Source organism: Podarcis vaucheri (assembly GCF_965113315.1).
Source record: "Podarcis vaucheri genome assembly, contig: SUPER_10_unloc_1, whole genome shotgun sequence".
NCBI lineage: Eukaryota > Metazoa > Chordata > Lepidosauria > Squamata > Lacertidae > Podarcis > Podarcis vaucheri.
In genome coordinates, this window is record NW_028118809.1 from 2,498,545 (window position 1) to 2,522,073 (window position 23,529).

The 23,529-nt window shown below is 42.8% G+C and overlaps 1 protein-coding gene across 3 annotated transcripts in view; it reads right to left on the minus strand.

Moving 5' to 3' along the window:
• The window catches only part of PLXNB2 (plexin B2), a 347,353-nt gene that overhangs the window by 249,257 nt on the left and 74,567 nt on the right, over positions 1 to 23,529 (minus strand). For 2 of the 3 annotated variants that reach the window (XM_082242442.1, XM_082242443.1), the window contains exon 2: positions 6,392 to 6,558. The gene's annotated coding sequence lies outside the window, so the exon portion shown is untranslated. Of the gene's footprint in view, positions 1 to 6,387; positions 6,559 to 23,529 lie in introns of all 3 variants that reach the window. The other variant, XM_082242444.1, reaches the window with a different exon arrangement.

Genomic DNA, 23,529 nt, shown 5'->3' on the forward strand with positions numbered 1-23,529 from the left:
AATTGGGTAATACTGCCCCCAGGGAACAGTACAGTGGCCTGAGGTACAATGGGAGGGGGCACTGAATAAAAATAAAGTGGTGGTTGAAGCATAAAGAAGAAAAGGAAATTCTGAAAAACAGTCCGTACATGTTTCATCTGCTGTGACTCACAGCTGTCCATGGAGGCGCAGGTCAGTTCTGTGTCCAGGGCAGCTATCTACCAGCTCCATCTGGTACGCAGGCTGAGACCCTATCTGCCTGCGGACTGTCTCACCAGAGTGGTGCATGCTCTGGTTATCTCCCGCTTGGACTACTGCAATGCACTCTACGTGGGGCTACCTTTGAAGGTGACTCGGAAACTACAACTAATCCAGAATGCGGCAGCTAGACTGGCGACTGGGAGTCGCTGGCGAGACCTTCAAACACCTACATTGACTCCCAGTATGTTTCCAAGCACAATTCAAAGTGTTGGTGCTGACCTTTAAAGCCCTAAACTGCCTCGGTCCAGTATATCTGAAGGAGCATCTCCACCCCCATCATTCAGCCTGGACACTGAGGTCCAGCTCCGAGGGCCTTCTGGCGGTTCCCTCCCTGCGAGAAGTGAGGTTACAGGGAACCAGGCAGAGGGCCTTCTCAATAGTGGTGCCTGCCCTGTAGAACGCCCTCCCACCAGATGTCAAGGAAATAAACAATTATCTGACTTTTAGAAGACATCTGAAGGCAACCCTGTTGAGGGAAGTTTTTAATGTTTGATGTTTTATCACGTTTTTAATATTCTGTTGGGAGCTGCCCAGAGTGGCTGGGGAAACCCAGCCAGATGGGTGGGGTGTAAATAATAATAATAATAATAATAATAATAATAATAATAATAATAATAAGATGCTTAATGCCAGGTTGGGTGCCGTTTGGATCCAGCGCTCATGCTGGAGGTGAGGGGTTTTCCCCGGGCTTGACTGAACCCTTTTCAGCTTCACCCAGGCCCGGGAAGTAGATCACAGTTTGCCTGTCTATTTACAACAACATCTTTCTTTACTATGTCATAGGACATAGGTAGAAATATAGATAGATAAAAGAACACAAATTTGTCACAGCATCTTTCTGTTTGTTCGCTTAAAGAAGGTAGATTTACGGGGGGGGGTCCCTCTATTTATTTATTTTCTTTATTTATTTCTGAAAAGGGGGCAGTAAGACAAATAAGTTTGGAAGCCACTGCTCTACAAGAAACTCTGACAATGTATCAACAGTTTCACACATCTCTGTTTCATACGCATGGATCCTGAAATCCCCAGGAGAAAAGGCACTTGGAATATTTCCTTAGTTCCAAGCAGGTTTAGCAATGTAATATCTGATTCTAGCTCTTGGAATATTGATACTAACATCCAAGAATATGAAATGTTATCAGCCCTACTTTAGGCTAATAGGAAGGTGATCTTTCCGTTTCATTAATTACTTTCTTTATTCCCCCTTCAGACAGTTCGGTTTTAATCTGTACAGACAGCGGCAGAATAATTTGCACCAAGAAAGTTAATGAAGGGTTCCAAGATTGCAGAGATTAATTTTTCCACAAGTTCATTAATTTGCAAAGAACCAAGTTTAAGTTATTTGATACGCAGAAGTACAAACTAAGTTTATGGGATTTTATATAAAAATGTCGCTTACAATATATTCCCCCCCCCCGAAAAAAAGCTGTGGGGATATTCCGTCCTATACAGTGGTACCTCGGGTTAAGTACTTAATTCGTTCCGGAGGTCCGTACTTAACCTGAAACTGTTCTTAAACTGAAACACCACTTTAGCTAATGGGGCCTCTTGCTGCTGCCGCACCGCCGGAGCACGATTTCTGTTCTCATCCTGAAGCAAAGTTTTTAACCTGAAGCACTATTTCTGGGTTAGCGGAGTCTGTAACCTGAAGTGTCTGTAACCAGAGATACCACTGTACTGACCAACATGGCTATATTGTTCGGCATTCTTTAGCTGTTGGACAAAAAACACCTGCACACTTCCAGGCGAAAGCAGTGAGACCCCAGACCAAGTTGGTAACTTTGATTCAGAAGCAGACTTTTATTGGGCAAAGTGCACCTTATGGTATTACTGACTTTCAGAACAGTATAGCATCAAAATATAACATGTTGTCCTTCCCCCAACCTTTTTTCACATTCTAGGTAATTGATATTATAGTTTGAAGTCTTGTTTATTCTGTTATATTTTACTCCAACAAGACCCATTTATCCTAAACAGAACCCAATAAGGCAGACATGTATGTACAAAATGTATTTTTTAAAAAAATGTGAATCCATTAAGATCCCAAGATGAAATAAAAGAAATATTAAATGACCAATACATTTTTTGGAATTTTTAAATCATATTTGTTTTTAAATCGCTTCTTAAAACGTTAAATTTTGCAGCTTATCTTTAAATTTTAAAGTAAGTCGATCATGCAACATATCATATTGATGCCTGCAAAGTTCTGAAGAGCTTGGTATTTTTAGTTTTGAAATATCTCAATTCTGGGCTGAAGGTTCTTGTGTAGTCCGGCAAGGCCAAAATTGTTCCCCCCCCCCGTTGTTGTTTTTTGAAATTTCAACCCCTCCTAACTCAAAAACAGGATGAAATAAATAATAATAATTTTAGATTTTAAACTTGGATTTGGATCATTCAGCTAGTGTATAAAATACTAAGAAAATTGGATGACATGAGGTAAAAAAATTGGATCACTTGATATGGAATGACCCTTCTGCTAACTAAGATGAAGCTAAAACAACAGACTGATGGTATTTTTCTGCCAATTTTGCAGTGCCCAACCCATCGCACTATGAGCATGTTTTATTTGCCTACTGAGTTTTCACTCCGCCGCTGCTACTGGCAATCTAGCCTGTATCCCCCGGGACCCATTCCTTCCCCATAATTAGAAAAAGAAAGCACTCCATTAGTTGGTCCTGGCATAATAACTTACTATAAATATATGAAGACTTATGTACCAGTATCAGTGAAACAGAAATGTAAAACCTTTAAAATGAGATGTTGCTAGGGGGTGAAAAGAGGATTACAACATGCATGCTGTTAAAGCACTTCCAAAAAGTTAAGAGATTTATGTTGACTAATAATTTCTAATTGAAAAAAGCTGCTTGGAAATAATACAGCAATACTCTTTGATGATGCTCGGCACTTTCTCAAAGTGCCTTTGTCGAAGCACCTCCCTCCCTCCCTCCCCTCCTCCCAGCTAATCCCATCAACAGTTCCCAGGTGAAGTATTTTATCAATACCCGTTGGGATCCGAATGCATCTTTAATGTGTTCTTTTCTCAACAGCGGTAAAAGGCTGCACTCCCCCCCATCAAATGCCAAGCAATTTTTCAGAAGCTAACGGGTGTTTTATTGAGTGCAGATTAAAATACTATTCTAAGTGTTAAAATAATTCATTTAAATATAGGAGTGTTCAAAATATTTGATAAAATAACCTTGAGAATTTGGCTCCTGCTTTCAAGGAGAGCTTTTAAAAACGAAGCTGGGAGTTTTAATCAAAGTCAGACTCGTCCTTTAACAAGGAATTCAGATTAATGAATTGAACAACACAATCCTGTAGATTTCAAGGAGTTTTTAAGGTTAATTGCATTTGACAATATTATGATTCTATTTCTCCTAGTAGGTATCAATATTGTGGAAACCTGCATTCCATTTTGCAGGACTTGAAATGATTTGCACACAGGGTCCATCAATGGAATCAGATGCCAAGACTCCTGAGGCACAAAAAATACCCTCCTGAAGACTTCGAAAGGCGATAACTAAGAGAATCAAAATATTTCCTGTTAATATGAAAGCAGCCAAAAAGAAAACTATGTCATATGCATGTGCCTCTTTTGGCTGTTTGCTTTTTCCCAAAACAACTTTTACACTGGTCATGCCATAATGATTAAGAGAAATTGGGGTTGCAGATATAACAGAAATTGGTGTCAACTTGTGGTTTGTTCGGAGGAAAACTAACTCAGAGTTTGCTCAATGTAGTTTGCTTCCCTGCTCACACAGCAGTCAAGAAATGGGGGGGGGGGGCAAAGTGCTCATGAATGATCAATCATGGTTTACTAACTATGGTTGCATGTTGCATGCAAACCAGGCCACATATGCCAACATCTCCTGCAAAGACTGATTCAGAATGAGTCTTGGTAGCAGCAAATAGTTTGTCAGTTACCTCATCACTGCCCCAAGCTAATGCTGAACTTACTCATCTACAAAGTGCAATCAGTTGTCAGGTAGTGACTTGTTTGGGGGTGCCTGTGCTGCCAAGTTCAGCTTGGGATCCTCATCAGAAGCCTTTCTCCAGGTCTTCACCACCACCACTAATCGAACTTATTTTAAAATTAAATTACATTTCTATCCCATCTTTTCTCCAACAAGCTCAAAGGATGATGAAGGGTTTCCTCCACCTCAGTGGAAGGTGAGTGGTTTTTATCTTCATAGCCAACCTGTGTGGTAGTTTTCGGTAGAGACATAGTGACTGAACCAAGGTCAGCTTGATGACTGGCCAGGGATTTGAATCTCCTACGGCCTAGTCAAACCTTTTACAGTATTCTTTTGAGGTTCTCATGCTCCCGAAGACCCAGAGTAAAACTTAAAATTCTCTATAATTAGCACCCAATTGAGGTTACAGAAGTAAAGTCAATGTTTTTAAGTATTGAAAACATAGTCAGGCAATCTCTCTCTCAGTATTCTGGTCACATAGTCCTCTAAGTAAGGACTGTTAAACCACGCTCTCTGCATTTAACCACATTGTATGAATCTAGCTTCCATAATTAAATTTTCTCTTCGGTTTTGCTTGTCAGGTGCCTGCAAATTGCAGGCAGATGTTTTCATCAAATTATTCCTAAGGGGAAGCTTAAACCTGTGCTACACTATCTATACTAACACAAAAAGTCCTTCATATGCAGCTGGTTATGTGCTTCATGACAGAATACACTTTCTCATTAACAATCACGAACGCCAAATTCACTTAACTTTTTTTTTTTTGTCAAGCGTCATATTATTCTTATGGCTGAGGCTGTTTCTTGTTGTTCTCCATGGCTACAGTTGTAACATTCCTCGAAAGAGTTGGTTTATGGACTATCAATGGACTAATTAGGGATGAAAGTAAAAACGGCAGCAACCTAGCAGCTAGAAGAACCTTAGACATCATTCTGCAACCAGTGTCGCGAAACATGAAAATGGGCAATTGGGGTAGGCAGAACAAGGTGCCAATCCCCCATGAGCCTGCCAAGACCCTTGCCACCGCTTGTACATCTCCACGCTGCCAATTGTTGTGTGGCAGCTCCACTGCAATCTCATTCTTTCAGGGTAAAAGGCCCTGACAACTACGCAGCTGGGTATGGCCCATGGGACTGCATGTTGCCTACAGTGTTAATAGGACTAATGGGACATAACAGCAAGGGGGGGAAACTACCCTCTGAGACATACAGGTGTGTGAGTGCTTGCAAATAGTTATCATATATTCCACATGGCCTTTGCACAAGAATGAAATGTGCCTCAAATATTTGCCTAGGGAAAACCTTGCACCCCTATATGAACACGGCTCCACTGGGAGGAAGGGCGTGGTATAAATTAAGTAAACAAACAAACGGCATAGGGAAATTTGAGTAAATAAATTAATGGCATGAGAATGATCTCTAGGGAGAATGATCTAGAGCAGCCTCTCTCAACCTGTGGGTCCCCAGATATTGTTGAACTACAACTCCCATCACCCCTACCTAGCAAGGCCAGAGCTCAGGAATGATGGGAGTTGTAGTCCAACAACATCTGGGGACCCACAGGTTGAGAACTGCTGATCTAGAGTGTCACAGGTCAATCCGTTGCCACCTTATTATACACACTCCCCCCGCTCACGTGTATGATCATCAAATCAACAACAATGGTCAATTCAGCTACTACTGATAAAATATTTGCAGTATACCAAGACATCAGGGGGCTCCCTGACATTCCAAGAAGGAAGCCATCAAAGAAACCTGCCGTCACATATATACTACAAGTGCCTAAATTGTGTATGGCAACACAAGGAAGAGCTTTAAGGTCGGAAAACAGTTGTACCCCTACAACAAGATGCCCACTGTCTTAGATAGCTTTAACAGTGGTTTAGAGAAATTATTAATAGAAGATAGGATCACCAATGATTCCAATGTCTCCCCATAAAATAAAGTAAGGCAAGCAATAAGTGCTAACTCTGAAACATAGCTCAAGAGAGTTCGGGGGCGGGGGATATCATTAATGGAAACACGTAAGAAATGCCAGAACTAGTTTGCCATTCCAAGGGCTATTTAAAAATTACATATTGGAAATATATATTTTTAAAAAAAAGAAATATAACATTATTTACCCACATACTGCATAAACACTCCTCAGAAAGCAAACAAGTTAAAACAAGTTCTTACCTGCAGTGAGTCATATGACAATCTCTGAACTTTAGCACTGGGAAGAGACTCAACCTCAGGTTTTCTTCAAATACCATAAAATGCTCTAAAAATAAGGAAGGAAGACTGATGTAACCATTTTTTCCTTCAGGTCTCACAGGAGTCAAAAACTGTAGCTCTGGACAGATCTGCCAATAAAGGAAAGAAAGAAAATTATATAATAATCAAAAGCCAAATAATCGTCCGCATGCACATGCATGCGTGCATGCCCTAAATTGTTTCTGCTCTGAAGGACCTCTTCCTGTATTGCCAGCTAGCCCATGTCTTAAGATCTCAGGGATAAGCCCTGCTCATAGTTCCATTGAGACCTTTGGTTTGTGGTACAATAACAAGAAGAAGAACTTTCTCTGTTATGGAAACCTGGATGAGGAATTCCCTTCCCACAAAGATTCAGTTGCCTGTCATAAATCACTCCTAGGTGTCGGCTCAACACATGCTAATCTAATGTGTTTCAGTTGAAAGTTTTTGGACTGATTGTTAGACTGGAATGCCAGTTATTTTTGCTTTAATGTTAATGTTTTATGGTTTTTGATTGATTTATGTATTTTATATTTTGTCAAGCCCCGCTAGAAGGCCCTCGGCGCAGGACCTTAGTGTCTGGGCAGAAAAAACATACAGTGGTACCTCTGGTTACGAACGCTTCAGGTTATGAGCTCCGCTAACCTGGAAGTAGCTGCTCCTGGTTGCAAACTTTGCCCCAGGATGTGAACAGAAATCACGCGCCAGAGACGCATGCGCAGCAGGAAGCCCCGTTAGCGAAAGCGCGCCTCAGGATAAGAACGGTTTCAGCTTAAGAACAGACCTCCGGAACGAATTAAGTTCGTAACCAGAGTTACCACTGTACTTGAGCATTGGCTAGGATGTTAATGGGAGTCAATGTGGGAGACCAGGATTCAAATCTCCACTCAGCCAGCTCCCTCAGTGGCCTTGGGCCCAGTCTCTCTGTCTAATCTACACCCTTGTGCAAATTAATTCGCAACCAGAGGTACCACTGTATTTGTGTCATTGTCCTTTTTATACAGGCACAGTGAAGACCTTCCTGTGCCCCAAGGCTTTGAACTGAATTGCAGCTGTTGATTTTATGACGTCCTGTATTGCTTTGTATAGTCTTATATGTGGCTATTTAATTGTTTCATTACTTCAGTGTTGTTGTAATCTCCTTGGCTTATATCCAAAGAACTTTGAGATGAAAATGCATTATAATGGTATCTACAGCAACTGATTCTAAAGTTACACTTTAATGTGAGGGCATGCATTTATATATATACAGCATATAAAAAATAACAAGATACGGATAAATTCACTTATTCCTATAACGTCACTCATTTAGCAAGAATATAGGTAAAAAAAGAATGGAACATCTTGCCATCACTACTAACAAAATAATAATAATTTCTGTCAGCTTTCCTCGGGGGAACAAGATGTATTTATCAAGATTAATCGAACCTAAAAGCTTGACAAGACATTATGTTGTAAAAATGCAAGTAATAACAACTTTCTCATGCCTCAAATTCAGCTATTCTACTGAAAACCAGTTTCTGGCAAGGACCTATTTTACTCTATAATTCTCAGCACTAATAATACATAGAGTAATACAGAAGCACAATGAGAAACTTCTTCCATCTTGCCCAGCCCTTGCAATCCTTCCCCTTTATTGAAAAGTCATCACCACCCTGTCTAGCACCTATGACATTTTCCAATCAACCGCCCAGAAAAACACTGATAGAGGTAAATGAAATTGTGTATTCTCCTTTGCGCTCCATGTTCTGTCTGCAACATCAATTAAAACGAGACATGAAACAATCTGGTAGTTCAGATACCAGTGGCATTTGCTTCTGGCGTCAGATTCCACAGTCCTTTTTTTGTGTGCAAACAAAACTGCACGGTATTTGCAACAGTAGCTGGACAAGAGTGAGAAACACAGCGAAAAGCATAGACCAGACACACAGATAAGAGAGAGAAAAAACAACTGCCACCATCCTAGACTCAAATTCACTTGGAGTAAAGTCAGCTTTCAAATTTGTTCCAGAAGACTTGTTAACCAGTGAACACCATTGCAACATAATCAGGCAACATCTTACTTTCATTCATATCCTTAGAAAACACACACACACACACACCCTTAAAGTCAACACTAACTGTCTTTCAAGTCATCAAGTTGTATATTATGTATGAATTACTGTGATCTCATTTCCTCCTCCCTCAATTGACTTTAGCCATTTCCTCTGACTAGTTCTTACTGTTTCAGCACGGAGTACATATATTTCATTGCCTCTTCGTACTAGAAATCCCCACTTCACACACACATTCTCCACCATTGTCATAATTGCTAGGTGATTTAGAAGGGCTTTCTACCATCGCTGGCAATCTAGTCTACCCCTAGAGAGAGACTTTTATCTTATTATCTATGCACCTTGCATGCACACAGAAAGGGGCTAGTGAGTGCACAGGACTCATTTGCTCAGCAGTGTATTCTGTTCCCCAAAGTTTCTTTAATTGTCAATTTCCACACTATAGTTGAGCTCTCATGCGACATAGAAGTTGCTTTCAGGACTTTAGCAGAAAGTAGTGTGAATTTAGCATTCATTTTCATGTTAACTGCTTCCAGCAAAATCCGTTTGGAACCCCATGAGCCCAGAAAATTGTGAGAATACTTTGAAGCGATTTGGGGTGGTATGTTGGCATATAAAGTGATTTCCTGCCGCTATCATGGGTGAATCATGGGGCAGAAGCATGCATGTGCAGAAATAGTGGGGGAGTAGCAACATTGTCTGGGACATGGGTGGGGCTGTGGGTTAAACCACAGAGCCTAGGACTTGCCGATCAGAAGGTCAGCGGTTCAAATCCCCATGATGGGGTGAGCTCCTGTTGCTCGGTCCCTGCTCCTGCCAACCTAGCAGTTCGAAAGCACGTCAAAGTGCAAGTAGATAAATAGGTACCGCTCTGGCAGGAAGGTAAACGGCGTTTCCGTGCGCTGCTCTGGTTCGCTAGAAGCGGCTTAATCATGCTGGCCACATGACCCGGAAGCTGTACGCTGGCTCCCTTGGTCAATAAAGTGAGATGAGCGCGCAACCCCAGACTGGACCTAATGGTCAGGGGTCCCTTTACCTTTAGCAACATTGTCAAATGATGTTTGTTGTTGTGTCACACCATGGCAACTGGTGTGAACGAAGTTTAGCACAACGTGCTAATATATCGGTCAAAAAGACACTGTTGCATAACACAAGAGGCACTGTGGTGTGAAAGGAAATTAGAAAGAGGGACAGTAGCACTAGTAGGATAATCAGGAAAACTATCACAATATATTTCCCATGTCTGAATGCGCCCTGTGTGTGCAAACCTGCCTTTTCTATTGACCAGGAAGCATTTCCTGCTTGCAATAGGGATTACCCATTCTGCATACACACCTCATACTTCAAGACAGAGAATGGAGACGCTCCACTCCACCTTGAGCTCTCTGTGTGCATCAGAAATCCTGCAGAGCTTTCAGTTATGCCCTGTCCCTGCTCTCTCCTTGGTAAAAGTTGTTGTTGTTATAGATGGCAGTGAGACAGGTGGAGTATAAACAAACACAAACAAACAAACAAACAAAACATTTTTCTTTATCCCAAGTTCAAGTACTTAGCAAATCTGTTTCGAATAACCCCAGATATTTTTAATTCCTCCATTTTGAAAAATAAACTATTTATGAAACAAAACATCTGGAAGTTGTTAACAACTGGTTATTACATATTCTTGCTATCTGCTTTTAAAAACGTTGTTGAACCTTCATTGGGTTTCAAGCAGCTGCATTAAGCTGGCTAGCCTCACCTTATAAAATTTCCTAGGAAATCCTTTTTCCTTCAAAATCTTCAATTACCATCTAAATCCCCCAGCGCAAAGCATCAGCCACACAACGCTGGGACCTGAAACGGCCCACTGCAAAACATTTATTTCAAGCACAGCCACCAAATGAGCTTCAATTTACCCTAATAATCGTCAATGGAACCCGAGAAAATAATTATATATTTTGTCAGAAGAAGAAGGATTTCTCAACATTTGCATAGGCAAGAGAACAGTCGCAGTCAGGCTTGAGGCTCAGCAGGCTCTGTTAGTAGGTGGTAAATGAGAGAGAGAGAGAGAGAGAGAGAGAGAGAGAGAACAAGCCTCTTACAGAAGGGACACTTAATCTTTGGAAAGAAAGGGAATCAGGATGGTGTATGCTAGGCACCCTGATGGCACAAGATTTATACAGCCAAACTGATGCCTGCCTTAGTGCAAGCAATTTGTTCAGCAGTTTCAGCTGCTCACTGGTGCCTGGGAAAATTAGATGCCTAACAATGAAATATTAAAACTAGATGGCAGCATGAGTAAAACACACACGCACAACCTCTCGGTGAGTTTTAGGTTGGAACCATTTTTATTTTTGGCACATATTCTGAAAGAGAAGCCAATGAGACCAGAGGCTCACGATACCATTATGGGACAGCAAGTGAATAATTCCCTCACTCCATAATTGCACAAAGTATTAAGACAGGTGAGTGTTTATTTAGGTGCAAGCATTGCTGTTGTTTGTTTTCCTTGGGGAACCGCGCCATTCATTTTGTGAAACCACAAAAACATCAAAATCAAGAAGTCAAGAACTGTTCCGTGGAGATCTGCCATTTAACTTTTCTCCGTCTGATAAGGCTCAGTGGACATGTTGTGCTTAGGGAACTTTTACTACCGCTGTACATATTTCAAATAGTACAACAGAACAACTGGTTCACACACAAAAAATCTGGGTCTAGGACATTAGTACAGCATGACTATTACAAAGAACAATGGTTCCATCTGCCAGCTGATTATCTTAATAGGACTTAATAAGGAGGGAAAGTGTTTTATGAAGCCATTTAGAAGTTGGGAAAGGGTGCTAAGAGTCCGTTTTAGCTGCAGCAAGACCCCTCCCTGCAAAAAATAACACTATGGGATGTGGGTTTTTAAAAACTGAGATTAATAAAGATGACTTTTTTTGGAATTTTAAGTATAATTTCATTAGGAGCGGCAACAGCGCAGCAAAGCAAGAGTGCACATAAGTTCATGTTTTGCTTTGTTTTGATCAGCATCTTAAACCGTTAATCCTCCAATTCAGATTTGTGGCACTGAGCAAGGAAAGGTTTACTACTCCCCCCTCCCCCTCCCTCATTTCCCAAAGGAAACCACCCCCTTGACACTGTTACATGTATGCAGGTAAGTCAAAACATACAGGTTCGTAGGTAATAACATATGCTTCCCTCTAAACAACAAATAGCACTTTCAGACTTCTGGCTGCCTTGGAGAAGCAGCAGAGGGCGAACAATAACTCCCATCCTTCCCAGTGGCATGTCCCAGATTTGCTTGTAAATTTGGAAAATCTTTGAGAGGTCAGAGATCTCCTAAGTTTGACCTTCAAATAGCAACACTGTAATACACCTCTGCTGGAACGAAAGGAGAGTGCTTTGAGACCTGTTGTTGAAGAGGGTTTACATTATTCAGACAGGCCAATCAATTCCAAGTAGATATACTTGTGGCTCATAATACCATCTTATAACCAGCGGCGTAGCGTGGGTTGTCAGCACCCGGGGCAAGGCAAGTAATTTGTGCCCCCTAACCCGGGGCAAGGCAAGTAATTTGTGCCCCCAACCCGGGGCAAGGCAAGTAATTTGCGCCCCCTAACCCGGGGCAAGGCAAGTAATTTGCGCCCCCTAACCCCTAACCTGCCACCGCTGCCAGCTTCTTCTTGCTGCTGCCTGGTCTGATCTGGTGTGGTTCTCTCCTGCGCTCAGTGCTGCGCTGGGCGGCCGCTGCACTGTCCCTCCCCCAGATAGTCCCTCGCTCTCTCTCCGCACCGCATGCCTGGCACCCACCCCCTCCACAGTGGGCGGCGACCCGGCGGCTCGGATCGGATTCTCACAGCCAGCAATGCAGTGAGAGAGAGTGAGTGAGCCAGGGAAGGGCAGAGAGCTGCGAATGCGAGCGCCCCCCTCCGATGTTGCGCCCGGCCCCCCCTGCACCCCCCACGCTACGCCACTGCTTATAACTACTTTTTTGCACCTACAGCCAGTGTTGGAAACTCAAGATATGTAAGCCAGGCACCAAATGGCTCCTTAAATCAAGATTATAGGCCAAAACAGAATGCCTTGTTGCCATTCGGGGGCCAGATTGCTCAAAAGCCCTATTTTTCAATACGACGTTTTGGTTCCTGAAATTCATTGTGATAGTGCAGATAAAATATAACAGATAGAATCCTAGAGGATGTGTTGCTAAAGTGTGGAAACAGTCAAGATCTAAGGATCCCCTGGCCTACATCTCCAGGTGGTGGTGATGTCAGGAGCCACCCTGGCACCTGGGCAACTTCACTTGTTCGCAAGTGGCTGGTAGCCAGATGCAAAATATGCCTGGCGAATTTCAAACGTTGCCTACAGCTGTTAAGTTTGTTTTAGAAAATGCTCAATATTCATATCTTAAGGTGACAGGGACTTGGCTGGGAGTAACCTATGGCAATCCTGTTGCATAATTCACACTGAATAGGGAAGGCTGAATCACTTACATGCAACAACGTCGTTGCAATACAGGTTAGGCTAAAGATACAAGAGTAATAATAATAATAATAATAATAATAATAATAATAATAATAATAATTTATATCCCGCCCTCCCCAGCCGAAGCCGGGCTCAGAGCGGCTAACAACAGTAAAATGAGAAAACATTCTAAAATCATTCCATTATAAAATTAATTCAAAATAGATTAATGGCAACCATTGGGCTAGAGTTCTGTGAGGATTGCCAAAAGAGAGAGTCAGGCTGTGCCCTGGCCAAAGGCCTGGTGGAAGAGCTCTGTCTTGCAGGCCCTGCGGAAAGATGTCAAGCCCCGCAGGGCCCTAGTCTCTTGTGACAGAGCGTTCCACCAGATCGGAGGCACAGCCGAAAAAGCCCTGGCTCTGGTTGAGGCCAGCCTAACCTCTCTGTGGCCTGGGACCTCCAATATGCTTTTGTTTGAAGGCTGTAAGTTCCTCTGTGGGGCATACCAGGAGAAGTGGTTCCATAGGTACGAGGGTCCTAGGCCGTAAAACCAGCACCTTAAACCTGATCCTGTACTCCACCGGGAGCCAGTGCAGCTGGTATAGCACCGGGTGAATGGGATTTCGCAGCGAGGACCCCGTACGGAGTCTTGCTGTGGCATTCTGCACCCACTGGAGTTTCTGGGTCCAGTCTCAAGGGCAGCCCCACATAGAGTGAGTTACAGTAATCCAGTCTGGAGGTGACTGTCCCGTGGATCACAGTGGCTAGGTCAGAGCAAGAGAGGTAAGGAGCCAACTGCTTAAGCTTGGCGGAGATGAAAAAATGCCGCCTTTGTTACAGCTGCAATCTGTGCCTCCATGGAAAGGGAGGTGTCAAAGATTACACCCAAACTCTTAACGGACGGTGCTGGCACTAAGTGCGCCCCCGCAAGAGATGGGAGCTGCCCCCCCAATCCCTAACAACCCTGCAGTGCTATGTATGGTGGAGGTTGGGCTGAGCATGATATACAAAAACCCTGCAGAGCAGCTCACTGTTTTACCCTACTGCAGGTTGGGAGGGCTCTTGCCAACACAGATTACGGCAGCTCTGCAATGCAGCCCACTGTAAATATTTCAGTAACTAAGATCAGGCGCCAGGAGCATTTTGAAATTGGCTATCAGTCACTTGCAACCAAGTGAAGATGCCTGGGCACCAGGGTACTGCCTGACACCTGCACCATCTGGGGATCCTTGGATCTGGACCGTTTTCCCACACTAATATCCCATCCTGGAGAATTCTACCCATTATATTTTATCTGCACAACTGGAATGAATTTCAGGAACAAACATTCTTTTTCTGTGCAGCCTGAGCAGGAGCAAGGAATGACGTTATAGCTAATTGTCGTCACTTGTCTTCACTTCCCTGACCCCTCTGCCCTGCTCACCGTTGTGAGGAATATCCTTATGTCAGGAATGGTCTGTGTCCCCATTGAGAAAAAGAGGTTGGAATAGGCCAAAATGTATGTGGCCTGTCGCTGCATCAAGTCACGTTTCTTCTTTAAGTTCTCAAGGCTCATAACCTAGCTCAAGGTGTTCCTCCGAAGTAGCCAGATGTTTAACTGACAGCCAGCCCATCATTTTTTTTTTGGGGGGGGAGAGAGAATTTAGAGCCGTCTGGCCCCAAAATGTCAACTAGATATTCTGTTTTGGTGACTGCAACCTTGGTTTAAGGAGCCATGTGGCACCCAGCTTATATCTGAGTTTCTAACACTGACTAAGATGGGTCTATGGCTAGCTTGGAACTCAATCTACTGAAACTGCACACACACACACATGCCAAGACTTCCTTTTCTCCAAACCCAGCATTTGGTTACATGCAGAAGCCTCTTACCTCATGGCCTTGCATCCAGGCTAGTTGCACTCTTAAGTGTCAAAAACATTTCAAGATTACTTATTGTGCCTTGGGCCCAAGCACTCACTATCTGGTGCGCGATCAGAAGAAGAAGAAGAAGAGTTTAGATTTGATATCCCGCTTTATCACTACCCGAAGGAGTCTCAAAGCGGCTAACATTCTCCTTTCCCTTCCTCCCCCACAACAAACACTCTGTGAGGTGAGAGGGGCTGAGAGACTGCAAAGAAGTGTGACTGGCCCAAGGTCACCCAGCAGCTGCATGTGGAGGAACGGAGACGCGAACCCGGTTCCCCAGATTACGAGACTACCGCTCTTAATCACTATACCACACTGGCTCTCCTCATGGCTAGCTACTTCCAGTTTTGCAGAAACATGGCTGGATCACAGTTTTAAAAAGCCGGTTTCAGAGCCCAGAGTTTGAAGTAGGCCTGCTTAGAAACTGGTCAGAATTCATTATAAACCACAATCTTATGTTTTGTAGATAATAAGCAGCCAAACTGTCCTTCTTCTGCCCATGTGAAAGGAGGAGCAAGGAGGTGGGGGGTGAGGACACAAGCCAAAGGCTTTCCAGTGAGTCATTCCACCTGGTGTGTTTATTACCAAATAATGGTTTAATGTTTCGTACGAGCCAGGACAATATTAATATGTCCAGTGATCCACAACTGGGGCCGATTTTGGCAGCCAAGCCTCAAATTGCAGTTGCCAAGCCCCTGCCAATTTGGTTTCCATGTGACCAAGGAATTATGGGTGCTTTCTTAGGATTACAGCCAAGGGTCTGTCTCCTGTTCCTGATCCAGGGCAGGAAAGAGTGGAGGTGGGGGTTGCAAGTTTGGCCCTGCGTGACCAAGGTGCTCCAAGTAATTTGGTCATGCAATTGCCAAGCAATGTCTTCCTCCCAACCTAGGATCACTGGGCGACCACAGTGATGATCCCATCCTGCCACATCTGCACATACACATAGTTATAATGGAGGCAGACAAAGCACACTAGTCATGGTGCGAGAAGCTTATATAATAAGATGATAGACATCTCATTGCGCTTAAGGCATTACTAAGGAAATTATGTTCTTGCACTACAGTAAAAACACATGTATATAATTATGCAAAATGGCATATAATTATTTTTAGCATCCCGGCAAAAGCATTAGTGATATAAACTTATGTAAAAATATTTAAAAGATAATGGCTGTTAGCTGATAACACGCACACACAGGGTGAATTAATAAGTGAAATTATATTAAAACATGGACGCATTAGATTCCTACAGAAATGAATAGAGAAGCATGACTCAAAGAATTTGTTAACCAAATACAGTGGTGCCTCGCAAGACGAAATTAATCCGTTCCGCGAGTCTCTTCGTCTAGCAGTTTTTTCATCTTGCGAAGCAACCCTATTAGCGGCTTAGCGAATTAGCGCTATTAGCGGTTTAGCGGCTATTAAAGGCTTAGCGGATTAGCGGCTAAAAGGCTATTAGCAGCTTAGCGGCTTAGAAAAAGGGGGGAGCGAAAAAATTCGGAACACTCGCAAGACGTTTTCGTCTTGCAAAGCAAGCCCATAGGGAAAATCGTCTTGCGAAGCAGCTCAAAAATGGAAAACCCTTTCGTCTAGCGGGTTTTCCGTCTTGCGAGGCATTCGTCTTGCGGGGCACCACTGTAGCAAACAGTGTTTTGCAGGCCCCAGCTTTTACTAGCTTTGCCACAGAATCTGGGTGACAATTATCAAATGCCAAAACGATCTTTTACACTGCACACATAAATTTATATTTATTTATAAGAGTGCAAGCTCAGGTTAATTTAAAATTCAGCTGACATATTCCACAAACAAAACTGTATTTTACAACATGTATTCAAGTACACTAACAAGGTGGGTATTTTTGTTGTTGTTGCTAATGCTATCTATCTCCAAAAGCATTACCGCACTGTAGGTAGCTCCTTAAAACTGATTGTGAAGGTCTTGTAAATCATCTTGAGCAATGAAGCTTAAGAGAAGCAATTTGTCACTTTTACTATGATCAAATGGTGGAGGGCACCCCCCCCAAGAAAAAAACCTTTGCTTTTTCTCATCCAGAATTTTTATATTTAAACGTCATTACTGCAAGAGGGGTCAACTGGCTTATACCACAACACATAAAAAGGAGAGGCGCCAGAATGGTTTCTGACAGGCATTGATAAGTGACAGCTTGCACAGCAAACTGCTTCCTTAGAAAGTGGGGGCGAGCCACCATGCCTGATGTCAGTGAAGCTAGGCATTTTTAAAAGAAAAGAAACATGGGGGAACTATTGGAACACAGACTGTACTGGATAATCAGTGTGCTTGTGAGGAATCATTGGGGCAAAGGGAGAATATACGTTGTAGCTTGCAGTGGTCAAAAACTGCTCCTATAGACACTGAAAACCTTACTGATATAGGGCATAATGAAAGAACAATCTCTCTCACTCTCCTACCTTAGGAAGTAAGGTACGAGTGTGGTTCTGACCAGTCCTGAAGCCATATCTCAGCTTCACATCTTGGTTATCAAAAGAATTCATTTCCTAAGACAACCCATCAATTTCCTGCTCCTGCGTGATCAGCTGCTAAGATCTGCCAAGAGTTTCTATTTGCCAACATAACATCACCCATGTTTGGAGTGAATCACACACATTGCGCGGAGAACCACCCAAACAGTTCTCTTTTTGGAAACTACTATTTGTCTAATCCAGTAAGTCTATTATACCACTTTGGAGCAGCCCAGGAAAGTTCTGATATCAACAAAGCATCAATATTTTTTTTAAGAGAGTCCTGGTAGCAGCATCACCTGTAGTCAGTTTCCAGGGAGGACAGGGTGTGAGGAAAGAAACGATTGGGAAACAATCCAAGCACAACATTTTAAAACTGGATATTTTGCTGCTATGTTTTCGTCTGCAATGGAAACATCTATTTCTTACATCAGCCTTTGTTTGAGAGTTGTGGAGATGTGATTTGCTACCACTTGACTCAATATTTATACAGTTGGTATTAAAGCAATTAAAAAAAAAAAGGGCCAACACATTTTACTTTGATGTTCTGTCCTCTTTACTCCCATCTTCAATGAGTACACACCAGATCATAATAAGGAAGTCTATCAGTACTTTCCATCGTACAAGGGCAGAAGCAAAAATGAAGTCATTTTTGAAGTTCAGATTTCCCATTTGGCTCTATAGCCTTTTTATACGAAACAAAATGTACTACTGCTGATGGCTTTTCTGTGAAAAGCTTTAACACACATACAGGTGGGTTGTTGTTTTTAAAGCCATAACAACAATAAAAGCCACATCTGCTTGAAAAGAACTCTTGAAAGCATAACCCAAAACCCATCTGAGATCATGAAGACATTTCACAGTAGCAGCTGATACATATTTATTTCACAAACTTCCCATTGCAAGCCACCCACTTCACTGCTGTATTTAAAGTCATCAATATTACAGAACCAGCTTCGAGAAATACATTTGCCTGTCACTGAGCATGCTATGACATCCACAAAGGATGTCTGGAGTTGGAAATGCCACTGGTCCCTAGGTTCGGGCTAGAAATAGACAACATACAGACCATTTCCCGCAGAAGGCTTGTCATTCCAAAGGACTCTTCCCCTGCATAAAATGTCAGGAAACATTTATGGCATTCACTAAAGGATGTTCAATGTTTCTGTCAGAGGCCTGTAGAGTATAAAGTAATTATACTCCCCCTGTAGAGTTCATTTTGCAGTTTACCTCCCTTTGATACATGTCTTTCATTGAAACGTGGCCCACATAAACATTTTCTAAATAATAATAATAATAATAATAATAATAATAATAATAATAATTTATTATTTATACCCCGCCCATTTGGCTGAGTTTCCCCAGCCACTCTGGGCGGCTCCCAATCAGTGTTAAAAACAGTACAGCGTTACATATTAAAAACTTCCCTGAACAGGGCTGCCTTAAGATGTCTTCTGAATGTCAGGTAATTATTTATCTCTTTGACATCTGATGGGAGGGCGTTCCACAGGGCGGGCGCCACTACTGAGAAGGCCCTCTGTCTGGTTCCCTGTAGGCTCACTTCTCGCAATGAGGGAACCGCCAGAAGGCCCTCGGCGCTGGATCTCAGTGTCCGGGCTGAACGATGGGGGTGGAGGCACTCCTTCAGGTATACAGGACAGAGGCCGTTTAGGGCTTTAAAGGTCAGCACCAACACTTTGAATCGTGCTCGGAAATGTACTGGGAGCCAATACAAATCTCTCAGAACTGGTGTTATGTGGTCCCGGCGGCCACTCCCAGTCACCAGTCTAGCTGCCGCATTCTGGATTAATTGCAGTTTCCGGGTCACCTTCAAAAGTAGCCCCACGTAGAGCGCGTTGCAGTAGTTCAAGCGTGAGATAACTAGAGCATGCACCACTCTGGCGAGACAGTTCACGGGCTGGTAGGGTCTTAGCCTGCGTACCAGGTGGAGCTGGTAGACAGCTGCCCTGGACACAGAGCTAACCTGTGCCTCCATGGACAGCTGTGAGTCCAAAATGACTCCCAGGCTGCGCACCTGGTCCTTCAGGGGCACAGTTACCCCATTCAAGACCAGGGAATTCCCCCACACCAACCTGCTCCCGGTCCGTTCTTAACCTGAAACTGTTCTTAACCTGAAGACCACTTTAGCTAATGGGGCCTCCTGCTGCCGCTGCGCCACCAGAGCACAATTTCTGTTCTCATCCTGAAGCAAAGTTCTTAACCTGAGGTACTATTTCTGAGTTAGCGGAGTCTGTAACCTGAAGCGTCTATAACCCAAAGCGTTTGTAACCCGAGGTACCACTGTACTTGCCTGCTTCACAGGGTAGAAGTATAGGAATTATCTCTTTTGCTCATCTCGCCAACATGCTCACCAGTGGCAAGTCGGCGAGCGCCTTTGTGCACCCTTGCTCATCTATTTACATAGTCACAAAGGATGGTCAAGTTGATTCACAAATTGCTTATGTTGATGTGTGTGCTAACAAAATTTCAAAAATGAGGAGGTGGGTTCATCTATGCTCGATGCATGAAGGAGCTCGAGAGAGAAACTGTGCACACATTTGCCCCACAAGTGCGCCCATTACCTTAATGGAACAGTCGTCATAATTTGAATATTCAAGACTCTTCTCTACCGTGCTGTGTCAATATATAATCAAATAAGACAAATAATCCAACTAGCCTTGCTAAAAAGCAGGGGGGAATTCTCTCTGATAAAAGTAGAGTGTAATCTGTTTAAACAGCTTGGGTCCAAAGTTCAGCATTAACTAAATCAATAGTTACAAGTTGGCTGCTGGACAATTCAATTAGGAAACAATCCAAAGGCAGGAGGAAGAAAGTAGTTTTGTGTTAAAGATGTAAAGCATTATTTAAAACGAGATAGCCACATACCCCAAGGCAATATTATGGATCCAACAAGACCGTCATTTGACAAGTAGGTCTGTAATATGGGCACCCTGTACATATTTACTGTACTAATAACAATTCCTAAAAACTTGAACGCATACTTGTAAATACCCAAGCACACAGCGATTTATTTTTAAAAAGACTGCTGCTCACTTTGACAACTATGCATATTTATTTTCTATAGTTCTTTCTTGGCTTCTCTTTCTTTGCTAAAGGCTAGTAACAGTTTCAAAACAGCCAATGACTCAGTTTCAGACAATCTGAGTTTAATAAAATGATAGAGAACAACCAACCTTTCACCATACAAGGAGCCCCCTCACTCTTTCACGCTGCAAGTCATCAATCCGGGACACCTAATGAACCATAGTTTCATATTTCATTCAAATTGGGAAACGATTGTTCCCAACTTTGGAAGAAGTTGGGGATATTAAGCCGTGGTTTCAAATTGGTTTAATAACCTGGCTTGTGTCAAACCAGTTACCCAGTTTGGATGAAACAGGAAACTGTGGTTTATTAGAGGTTTTTTGACTTGATTACTCACACTATAAAGGAAGGAGCAAGGGGGGTGTTTGCACTGGAAATCTCTGCTTATTAAGGAATATGAAGATGAGAGGAAGTAAGAAAATACAAGTACCAACTATTGCATAACCTTCTATAAAGCTTACAGAATGATCAGGCAGAATAGAAACAGTTAGAGGCTGAGAGGCAGGCTTCTGATGCAGCCAGGCAGAATGGCTACTGATGTCTACATAAGAATCAATCAAGTAGGGAAAACCCATAACTTTAGGACTCCAAACTCAGTCTTGCTATGGAGATAACTTTTCTTCAGGCTACTAAGATGCAAAATATTCAAACATCAATGTCTTACTACATCAATACCAAGTAATATCAAGCATGGTTTTAAGCCAGGGTCAGCAAACTTTTTCAGTGGGGTCCTGGTCCACTGGCGGGACTATGGGGGGGGGGGTGAACAAATTCCTATGCTCCACAAATAACCCAGATATGCATTTTAAATAAAAGGACACATTCTATTCATGTAAAAACACGCTGATTCCCGGACTGTCCGTGAGCCGGATTGAGAAGACAATTGGGCTGGATCTGGCCCCCGGGCCTCAGCTTGCCTACCCATGGCTTAAGGTGAGTATATGGTTTTTGCATAATAAACCATTTTTCAGGAACCATGCAACTCAAAAGTATGCAATATGCAAGTGCAGAATTCCAGACTCCCAAGTCTTCATGGATAGTAAGGACCTGTGGATCAGCCCACTATAATGGCACTGAATGGAGAAGGTCATTGAAAGCAATCAGTTTCCTATAGCAGTGGGCACCTGACCAGAGAAATAGGATCCAGGTTCTGACAAGTTGCATTGCAATTTGCAGAACAAATGTGTTGATTCTCACTAAAACATCGGATGCAGAGAGCTCATTCAGAGTGAAACTGCTACAATGAAAATGACTTGCTGGAATTACCAAGACCTCCATAGACAAATCCAGGTATGCATTTCACCTCCTACCAATTCATTTCTATAAATAAAAAGCTAAAACACTGTAGTATATACAGTCTACAATGGACTTCAAGAGAAAGTCATTTTCAGACGCAATCTTCCCCAAGTAATAGGACAATGTGATTATTCCTGTCTCCAAACAAAACAAAACAAAACAAAAAACCCCCAGCAATTTTAACAAAACAAAACAAAGACCCTGGTCTGTAATACAGAACAACAACAACAACAATAATTTACAATAATAATAATTTATTATTTATACCCCGCCCATCTGGCTGGGTTTCCTCAGCCACTCTGAGCAGCTTCCAACAAAATATTAAAATACAGTAGCCCATCAAACATTAAAAGCTTCCCTAAACAGGGCTGCCTTCAGATGTCTTCTAAAAGTCTGGTAGTTGTTGTTCTCTTTGGCATCTGGTGGGAGGGAGTTCCACAGGGTGGGTGCCACTACTGAGAAGGCCCTCTGCCTGGATCCCTGTAACTTGGCTTCTCTCAGTGGCCACTCCCAGTCACCAGTCTAGCTGCCACATTCAACTTTTCCCTAAAAGTTTGCTTTCCCTGGCCACTGAATGAGCTTCCTCTCAAGTATTCACATACAGATGATCCCTAATTAATTAGCTTCACATTAAAGCCAATCTGGCAAAACAAGGTACAGTCGTACCTTCGTTCTCGAATGCCTTGTGACTCGTACGTTTTGGCTCCTGAACTCCGCAAACCCAGAAATGTGTGTTCGGGTTTGCGAATGTTCTTTGGAATCCGAACGTCCGGCAGGGCTTCCAATTGAGTGCAGGAAGCTCCTGCAGCCAATCAGAAGCTGCGTCTTGGTTTTCAAACATTTTCGGAAGTCAGACAAACTTCCGGAACAGATTCTGTTCGAGAACCAAGGTACGACTGTACTTTGTTTTGTCAGGTTGGCTTTAAAGTGTGTTTTACCGAACACACAATATTACACTTGAAGTCAACTAAATGCACCTTTTGGTGACTATTATACAATGTGTATTTTGGGCATACTAAATTAAAGCACAATGAAAACAAAGGCTAGAGAGATAGGACAAATTCACATCTATGTTCAGCACCTGCTTCCCAGTGGGAGTCACAAACCAGTTCTCTTGAAAACAACTGTATTTTGGATCATACGAAAACTCTTGATGGTTATCCCTTTCAGGCAAGTCATCACTTGATGCTGCCATCAAGTGATGAGCATGAATATGTGAACTAATTCATGTTTCCCTTTTATTCTGCTGCCCAACCCTACTGAATGCAACTCACAGTAGGCAACTCACTGCCGAACTGTGCATCCTTTCACATGACATTCAGTTTTCAGCAGTAATTTCTGCATATACCCTATGACAGATAAGGTCTGGAATGTTACTAGGCAAGATCTCCAAAGACCATTATAGTAAGTGGGTTGTGTGTCTCCACTCACAAAAGGCTCCTTGCCCCAGCAGAGGCTGCTGTGACTGGAGGAAGACAGGCCATTGTCATCTATTCCCCTTTCTGTTGTCAGCCCTCTGTGCACCTCCTCCAAATCTGCATTGGGTGGGCAGGCTTTAGAACACCATGGGAATGGAGTGGGAAGCTGCAGGAGAAAGGAGGAATTTGCAAAAGTTGCATCCTCATCCCCCTTCCATTCATGGAAGTCTCCACTGCAGCAAATATCCTTCCATGAATAGAAGGACACAACTAGATACAACTACACATTGGACCATCCCAGCAAGAGAGATCCATGTGTGAGATTCACATTTCACTACTTATCCAGTCCCCACTTTCCTTCAGGTGCCACTCAATTAA